Here is a 10448-nt window from a genome sequence, read left to right on the forward strand (position 1 = left end):
TTTTTTTTTTTTTTTTTTTTTTTTTTTTTTTTTTTTTTTTTTTAATGATAGATTCGACTTCAAACACACTGAATTAATTTATGGACACACCAAAGACTTCCTCAGCTTTAGATATATCTATCAAATTATTCCCTTCACTTTTGTTTAACTTTTATCAGTTCTTTTCAACCCATTAGTCTCCTTTTTATCTGTGAGTATTTATTATATCTTCTTATTTTGCTGTTACTCTTCTTTTGCATGCTTTCCCTAATTCCTTTCCTTAGATTTTGCCCAATAGCCAAAGACAACCTTTATTGTTTTGCTTCATATCAAGCTTTGTGAATTAAAAATAATAATTATTTAATCTATCTTACTTACTATTAGATTGAAATGTTTAATTCCGCTTTTAAATCCATTGTTTATCTCATATTAATTCATCTAATCTGGGTGTGAGTCTAGGCCTAATTTTCCTTTTGGTGTTGGTTACCCTTATGCTCTATTTCTGATTGTTTTTGCTCTGTGGGGTCTTTGAGTATTTTCTATTCTTTCTATATTAATACATCCATATTTCTTTCCGTATTCCCATAGTTTTGCATAATCATAGTTAGTCTTGATTTGGTCGCTCTTATTATCAGCTTTATCTTGACTCTTTAGCTATGGTAAGCAGCTCTTCTAAGAGAAGGACACTCCAAACTCAAACCATTGTTCTCTTGTATTGGATAGTTCCATAGTCTCTGTACCATAAACTTTCACTGTCTTGGGGTAGAGTTCTCTTGCTTGAGGGTGCACTCGGACACACTATTCTATCTTATTTCTCTTCCTCTTGTTTTTGAAAGTTTTAAAGTTTGTATATAAAAGATTCATTTTAATATTATTACTGTTCTTAAAATATTTCTTATTAATTACTTCTCTTTTAGTTTTCTTATTTCCTTTTCTTACTGGGCTATATTCCGCGTTGGAGCCCTTTTTGCTTATAGCAGTCTGCTCTTCCAACTAGGGTTGTAGCTTAGCAAGTAATAATAATAATAATAATAATAATAATAATAATAATAATAATAATAATAATAATAATAATAATAATAATAATAAGATATTTCATATGACGTTGAAGGCTTTCTTGTTTTCGAAGTGTTTCGATAATGTGGGTTTGACTATTAACCCAGGTTACGCTGTAATACTCTAAATACTTAAGAATGTATACGACAAACAAATATTGTAGGTCCTATAGGGCACAGGTTTTTTCCGTATGTGACAGGACCAGGAAATTCGTAAGTAAATTTAATTCAATTTGCTTAACTTTTAGTTCAACTAGCAGCTGTATTGGCAAATGCTCTTCTCATTAATTTATTAGGTTAAAGATACAGATTACTTGGCTCTTAAAATGTGTTTCCCGTTCTTATCGAAATCATGTTCATCTCCTTTTAACTTCGTACCATATCGTTGTAAAACTATGATTAGCTTTCGGGCTTTTTTTAACACTGTTTAATTAGCTTTGCATATCATTTCATGTCATGATTTGTAAAATTTTCTTAATGAATGCCTGGTTTCTAGTCGTTTGTGCAAATTTCTAAGAGTTCAACATTAAAAGATATCTATTACATAGACAGCATAGCATGCCAATGGTTAATTTTCATTTCCTTAAGATCTGTAGCAGTAGCCTTACTGTACCAACAACCCTCTGGCGCAGCATTGTTGATTTCTAATGGTAGGCTATTCTAAATAGTATGTTTATTTCTCGGTAGGAATTTCATTACTATTTATTATATACATACAATTTTCTTTCTTTGTACTGCCAAAATATAAACTAAATTCTAACCCATTATTTCTTACCCTGGTCCATTAAAATTGAGTCCTGATTTTTCTATCCTTCCACCGTAATTCTAGAAAAATATTTTAAACTTAGACTAAAACCTTACACATGAAAACACCACTAGTGCATTTAATTCTTCAGTTAAACTTTAAAGCTATATAAACATGCATCTCCCATATTCTCTTTTAAACGTGACACACAAAACAGGTTTTATTCATTTGAAAATAACAGAGTCAAGGTTTCCTTCCACTGAAACGGGCGAATGTTCCAGCTCTCACCCAATGTCACTTAAGCGCCAACGTCAGTCAGGTGTTCTATTCTTCTCCTTAAATTGATCTTGACCTAGATCAAAGGGACGTTTTTCTTCTTAAGACTTTCCAAAGATAGTTTTCATTCTTTCCATTGTAGTAATGCCTTTTCTTTACATTGTTTATTATTAGAATTTTTTGAGGGAGAATTTCAGATAAAAGACATCAGTCATAGTCCACGTGAAGAATGTAACGTGTTTTAGGACAGGACAAAATGTATGAAGGGATTGTTACCTACAATCTCATTTTACACTTCGAAATACAAGAAAGAATTTCATTAAGTGTATGAAACACCAAAAATAAATCAACAATAAAACTCACTATGGGATAATGTAAACAGTATTAGTGAATGAAATGTAAATCAATAGAATTCTGACACAATAAAATAGATTTTAAAAATTCATTCCAAAATCAATGTTATCTAAAGGAATTGTGGTTATCAAACAAATGAAAAAAAAAGGAAAACCCAAAAACTGCATGAATTAATTATTCAAGAAGCCTTTATGACAGGAAAAATCATGTTAAGGCGTCATACACAGTCACGTGCTTTGAATAGTTCTATTATGTAGAAAGAATTGAGGATGACAATATAGTGGATCCATAAAAGACTATGATACAGTAGTTGATATAGCGTGGTGGTTTTTTTTCTATTGAGCCTTTCCTCGGTGGTGTAGATTGGCCATCATCAAGGAGGACCACGGGCTCTTGCGTTGGCAACCCCCGAGTGGTAGCAGAAGCTGGTAATATTTTGCAAAAAAAAATTAGGTCCTACTGTACTGCAGGATCGGCACAGGATAAGGATGATGACGATGAAATGACTCCGAAGCTGGAGTTAGTGGGCACCGCAAAGCAACTCGCTGTCTTCCCTAAAACCGTTCCGGTCTTGGATAAAATAATTCTCTCTCTCTCTCTCTCTCTCTCTCTCTCTCTCTCTCTCTCTCTCTCTCTCTCTCTCTCTCTCTCTCTCTCTCTCTCTCTCTCTCTCTCTCTCTCTCTCTATATATATATATATATATATATATATATATATACATACATATATGTATACATATATACACACACACACACACACACACACACACACACACACACATATATATATATATATATATATATATATATATATATATATATATATATATATATATATATATATATATATATATATATATATATGTGAGTGTACGCAACCCGTCAAAAATGGCGGCTAAAAATTTAGACAGCTATAAACATAAAAGCACAGATTCATCCCTTCCAACCCCTCTCTTTTCTTAATTACATCAGTTATGTAATTAGGTACCCCCTCTCACCGGGGTATGACTAATCCTGTCCCCCATATCCGAGGGGCGGGAAGAGACCTAGTTGTTATACTCCTTACAATTGTTACTCGGCGTTACCGGAAAGAAATGTTTATAAATATTGCCAGGCACTTGCTCTTTATTAGGGAGACACGTGTCTCCATTTTTTTTTTTCATGCTTATCAGTCCTACTATATAACAGGGTCGGTCACTCGAGTCAACTTTCTCCACCTATTTCTATTCTTTGCATCGTATTTCTTCAATCACACCCACCCACATTCCTTCTCACCACTCCATCCACCTTTATCCGTTGACGACCCACACTGCATCTAATTACTGTCATGTTCTTAGCTCTCTTAAAACTGTCTTCTAAATCTTTATTCTGAGTTTTAATGACGCTTTCTTGCCTAAAACGCCACATTTAGTTCTCATATGGGATGCGTGACGCCATGTTAACCGTATGATATATTTCATATGAATGCATTGACTGCAGTGTTTGGACGACAAAGTTGAGGTCAGAAAACTGTCTGATATCTCATCGGATACTGAGAGTGTCTTTAAGTTTTAACGTTTTTCAGAAGCACTTGTTTTATTGAGAGGATTTGAATTTCTTATTATAGCAGTTTTTATCTAAAAAATTTCATCAAGCAGATTTACTATTGTTTATAATAATATTCATATAATTCCTTCCTGAATTTATTCGGGCTGTCTTTGTAAGAGTCGTGTTTTAACTTATTGGGTTGAATAATCTCTCTTTTTTTGATAATAATAATAATAATAATAATAATAATAATAATAATAATAATAATAATAATAATAATAATAATAATAATAATAATAATAATAACGAAAAAACGATACCTAGGAACATTCTGACATTTTAAGTAAACTCGTGGAAATTCAATCAAATGATGGCGTGAAATGCCAGTGGGATGAGCTCAAATTCAGAAAAAAAATATTTGTAAGCAAAATTTGTGAACTAGTAAAATAAAAAAGTAAAATAAAATCAAGAAAAGGGCCATAATCTTAATTCATAAAGTTTTTTTTTCGGGAACGAAACAATTAGTTTTCAATTGATTATTTACATCGCAGTTGTTGTGATTGTGAATTTGTGAATGGCTAAACTATTTAAATACGTGAACGATATGTTTGTAAAGCCCCTGATAAGCGTGTCTCTTGTGTCATACTGTAATCCATGCGCGTTATCCTTTTAGATCGACAATAGTGAAAAAAAAAAGTTTTAAATTAACGCCCCAAGGGTAATTGAATATTGATTACTCCCCAAGACTATCAGAACACCTGGCAAGGTAAGTTTTGTAATTTAATTACTGTATTTTACACTATGGTGTTTAGGTGGCCCGAATTCCGATATGCTAATTGTTTTTCAAGGTTTCTAGGAATCCTATGTAGCCTACGTGACGTCTACTAGGTCCATATTTTATTCATATGCTGTATAGGTTTAGCTACCTGTTTAAAACGGAACCGATTATTAAGAGACTTGTCTACCATTATTCTTACATACAAGGGTTGCAAGGTTTCCTCCAATTATGCCTAATCAGTTTAGGTTATGCAGGTTGAGGATGCACATAACGCAGGAGGGTAAAGGAAGCGGAAATAAGGGAAGTTTTGCCACCCAGCGGCCTTTGGTTAGGTTAGGTTAGGTTATGACGTAGGCCCATCAACTTTAAGGCATCATGTTTTGAATAATCATAAACAACTCTTGTAGCAACATGTAATAATCATTGAAAATTTTCATGTGCGTAGTCTTAACTTTTAGTCATGTTTTTTTTTTTTTTTTTTTTGTGAAGGGGGGGGGGAAGATTTGTGGGTAAGCAATCTGTCATTAGTAACTCATTTGGCCTAAAATTTCAACAACCTGAAAAACGTATACTTTGAACCATGACCCACCAGATGAACTCGGTAAAATTGTAATTCGATTGGTAAAAACAAAGGGGGTTGGGTTTATGCGTAGGATTGCGGCATTTATGACCAGAAGATCTAAAACTGGTATGTACATACGAACAAATGGGAGTGAATACAACCGACCTGTAGAATGTCAACAAATAAATTAGAAATATACCGTTAATATAGGTAATAGATAATTTGTGCAGTTTTCAGTGGATTTATTATACTTCCAAGAACATAATGTATATAGAAGAAAAGGTTTGTTATACCATTGTATAACATTTCCCCAGTATGTTTTCCCCACCCAAAACCCCGAGTTCCCACTGGGGGTCCCACATTATTGACGGATATATATAGGTTTATACATATATATACATATATATATATGTATATAATATATATATATATATATATATATATATATATATATATATATATATATATATATATATATATATATATATATACATATATACATACATGTATATGCATATATATATATATATATATATATATATATATATATATATATATATATATATATATATATATATATATATATATATATATATATACATACATATATATATATATATATATATATATATATATATATATACATGTATATGCATATATATATATATATATATATATATATATATATATATATATATATATATATATATATATATATATATATATATGTGTGTGTGTATGTATGTATGTATGTATATTTATATATATATATATACATAAATATATGTATATATATATATGCATAAATATATGTGTATATATATATCTATATATATATGTGTGTATATATGTAATATGTATATATGTGTATATACAGTATATATATATATATATATATATATATATATATATATATATATATATATATATATATATATTTGTATATATATGTATATATATAATATGTATATATATGTATATATATATAAATTATATGTATATAATATATGTATATATATAAATATATGTATATAATATATGTATATAATATATCAATATATATGTATGTAATATATATACATATATATATATATTGTAAGGACACCGATCCCTTCGTCGTCCAGAAAATCGACAAACTACTTATTTATTTAAATTCTCTCTTCGCCACACTGTGGTGTCCTATGTATATATATTCCGCTCTACCAGTCTACCAGAGCTACATTTTGATATATGTATCGTTTCATAACATGTTTTTGTTAACCCATAATTCATATATTTGTAAGTGTAAGAAAACACATATATTTTGGCGGGCACTTCAATCTGACTTGGCGCCAACGTCATCCTACGTTTCCGTCCGCACCTTGTAATGTATTTCCGTGCGCATTCAAATAAAGTATCAATTAATCTTGGTGACGCTTGTCTCACTGTCCTTACAACTGGTGACCCCGGAGTTGAAAGTAGCATCAGCGGTTTTGGCTTTGCCATTAACGGACTTATTACGGCCGTGCTACCTTCTACATACTCCGTTACCTTAGGCACGAACCTGCCTTTGGTTCTCCCACACTTCGGTGAACGTAAGGCAGTAGGATGAGCTTAACCGACATATCAACTTCTCACCTCTTCGCCGACTCGTCGTCTGGCCACGATGCAGGAAGCAACACGCCCATTGCACCCAACGGCCTCGCCTCCACGCCCAAAGTCAAACTGCCGCCCTTTTCTCAACACAACACCGCTTCCTGGTTCCTGAGAGCGGACGTACTCTTCCGCGTCGCTAGACTCGGCGACTCCTGCGCCAAGGCTGACATCGTTCTCACCTCCATACCTGAAGAAGTATTCGACAAGATTTCCCCATGGCTCGACGCCCAGGCCGGCCAAGTTTCATACGACGACCTGAGAACGAAACTCATCGGTATCTACTCCCTCTCCGTCTCGGCAAGGGCACAGAAAGTACTGGACCTCGCCGGCAAGCCCTTGGGTGACACCTCTCCTGTTGAGGCGTGGGACGAGCTAACCGGCCTGCTCATGCTCCCCGAAACAGACAGCAACGGCCGACGACGTGAGATTAGCTTATCTCGCGAGATCTTTCTTCGACGCCTACCACAGGACGTACGGGCCCAATTGACAGACGCCGACACGCTCCCGATGAACGAACTCCTGTCGAAGGCTCAGAAGCTCCACGAGGCCTCCAAAGCATCTCGCCTCGGAGCATCATCGTCAACGCCGCCTCCGTTCTCCTCCTTCAGCAGCTGCTCTTCCATAGACTCCTCGGCAATGGCCCTCGAGGACGACGAGATCAACATTCTATCAAGAAAGAAACCACCGCAACCGACGAGACCAAACCCTAGGCCTAACCCAGCATGGTGCTTCTACCACCAACAGTTCGGCAGTGACGCCAAGAAATGTAGAGCACCATGCAGTTTCCCTAGAAGATGACGCCAGAAGCATCCACCTGCCACCATCGCGGCCGCAGTTAACCATAACAAGATTGGTTTCTGTATCCTCGATACCATTTCCAACCGTAGACTCATGGTGGACACCGGCGCAATGCAGTCAACGTTCCCTCCTTCGAAGTCCGACCTAGACCGTGGTCCCGACAAAAACGCTCCCTCATTCATCGCCGCCAACGGATCTCCCATATGGTGCTATGGAATCAAGACCCTCAAGATATCTATCATGAGCCGTTCGTATTCTTGGCCCTTCGCTATCGCCGACGTCAATCGCCCCCTCCTCGGTGCGGATTTCCTCCCCCACCATGGACTCCTCGTCGATGTCGCTAACAGACGTCTCATCGACACGGGAACCTGCCAGTCTCGCGCCCTAGAACGCGGCCCTGCAACAATGTCCGTATCCGCCGTAACAACGCACCCCTACGCCGACCTCCTACGAGAGTTTCCCGAGGTTTTCAAGCCCGAGCTCCGACACTCGCCAGGTTCCCCGTCCAAGCATGGTATCTACCACCACATCACAACGACAGGACCTCCCACTCACGCCAAATTCCGCCGCCTCCCGCCTCAGAAACTGAAGGATGCCAAACGCGCCTTCGAGGACATGGAACGCATGGGTATCTGTAAGAAAGCATCGAGCCCCTGGGCATCACCCCTGCACATGGTTAAAAAGCCGGACGGGTCCTGGAGACCTTGCGGCGACTACAGGCGCCTCAACCTCATCACAACGCCCGATCATTACCCACTGCCCAACATGCAGGACCTAACGAACGCGTTGCACGGCGCAAAGTTTTTTACCAAGATGGACCTTCTCAAGTCTTACTTCCAGGTCCCCGTATTCCCGGAAGATATCCCGAAAACTGCCATTGTAACGCCGTTCGGATCCTACACCTTCGCATACTCAACCTTCGGTCTACGCAACGCCGGGGCAACCTTCCAACGACTAATGGATAGCATTCTGAGTGACCTACCTTTCTGCGTCTGCTACGTCGACGACATCCTGATATTCTCGAAAACCAAGGAGGAACACCGGGGACACGTCCGCACCGTCCTAAAGCGCCTACAGGAGAACGGCCTAGTCGTACGCTTCGACAAATGTACGTTCGGTGCGGAGGGAGTGGATTTCCTTGGTCACCGTGTATCCTCGCGCGGGGTAAAACCCATGACAACCAAAGTCGACGCCATCAGGAAGTTCCCAATGCCTACGACCATCCGCCAACTTCAGGAGTTCTTGGGAATGGTCAATTACTACAGGCGCTTCATCCCCAACATCGCACAAACCCTGTCACCCCTCGACGACGTCCTGAAAGGAAAAGCAAAAAAACTCGAGTGGGGCTTGCCCCAGCAACAGGCATTCGCTCGGACGAAGGATGCCCTTGCGAATGCCACCACCCTGGCTCATTTCGACGACAACGTGCCACTGCGACTAACGACCGACGCCAGCAACGTCGCCTGCGGGGCTGTGCTTGAGCAACTCGTCGATGGTTCTCCTCGACTGCTGGCATTCTTCAGCAAGAAATTGAAACCCGCCGAAACAAGATACAGCACCTTCGATAGGGAACTCCTCGCCGTCTACGTCGCCGTCCGCCACTTCAGGCACATCTTGGAGGGTACCCCCTTCACGATTGCAACAGATCATCAACCCCTCGTCCACGCCTTCACGAAATCAACGGACGCTTGGTCATCCTGACAACAACGTCATCTCGCATCAATCGCCGAATTCGGGTGCACCATACGTTACGTCCCAGGAAAGAAAAACCCAGTCGCGGACGCCCTTTCAAGGATTGAAATTGACGCGATCCACCTGGGAATCGACTACGCCAATCTCGCAACCGAACAACGCACCGACCGAGAAGCACAGGTTCACCTGACGGAGCCATCCGCGCTCAAGATAAGTGCGGTTCCCCTCGGACCAGCAGGAGTAACTATTCTTTGCGACACCAGCACGGGCCGCCCTCGTCCCTGGGTACCAGCCTCCTGCAGAAGGAAAATATTCGATATCATCCATGGACTTTCGCACCCCTCAGGACGCACCACCGCTCGCCTTCTGTCTGAAAAGTTTGTCTGGCCAGGGATAAAAAAGGACGCCCGGGAATGGGCGAGGTTATGCATCAACTGCCAGTCAAGCAAGGTCAGCCGTCACACCGAATCGGGGGTGGGCGATTTTCCCCAGCCAAAAAGACGTTTCGGACATATACACATCGACGTCGTGGGACCATTGCCCCCTTCTGGATCCGCTCGCTACCTACTTACGATCATCGATCGCTCCACGAGGTGGTTGGAGGCATCGCCGATGACCGAAGCTAAGACTCAAGCATGTGCCGAAGCCCTCCTGTCAAGCTGGGTGAGCAGGTTTGGCGTTCCTGACGACATCACGACTGACAGAGGCCCCACTTTCCTCTCAGAAATATGGCTTGCCTTGGCGAACCTGATGGGGACGACGCTCCACAGCACCACGGCATACAACCCCGCGGCAAACGGCATGGTCGAAAGAACGCACCGCGCCCTCAAGGCGTCCCTGATGGCGAGCTGCACCGACGGGGACTAAAAATCACGACTTCCTTGGGTACTCCTCGGCCTTCGCACCGCCCCTCGCGCAGACGGCGAACCTTCGCCCGCCGAAAAAGTTTACGGGGAAGCGCTCGCAGTTCCTGGCGAATTCTTTCCCTCATCAACCGACGACACGCAGCTGGATCACCTAAGGGACATCGCCAGGAAGTTCAGGCCG

At 39.9% G+C, this 10448-nt stretch overlaps 1 protein-coding gene across 1 annotated transcript in view; it reads left to right on the forward strand.

Moving 5' to 3' along the window:
- Window positions 1–4518: 4518 nt before the first annotated feature.
- Window positions 4519–10448, forward strand: part of LOC137624232 (uncharacterized) — a 421277-nt gene continuing 415347 nt past the window's right edge. Inside the window, exon 1 of the mRNA XM_068354740.1 lies at window positions 4519–4702. The gene's annotated coding sequence lies outside the window, so the exon portion shown is untranslated. The remainder of the gene's footprint in view (window positions 4703–10448) is intronic.

The sequence above is a fragment of the Palaemon carinicauda genome, chromosome 31 (assembly GCF_036898095.1).
Source record: "Palaemon carinicauda isolate YSFRI2023 chromosome 31, ASM3689809v2, whole genome shotgun sequence".
Classification (NCBI taxonomy): domain Eukaryota; kingdom Metazoa; phylum Arthropoda; class Malacostraca; order Decapoda; family Palaemonidae; genus Palaemon; species Palaemon carinicauda.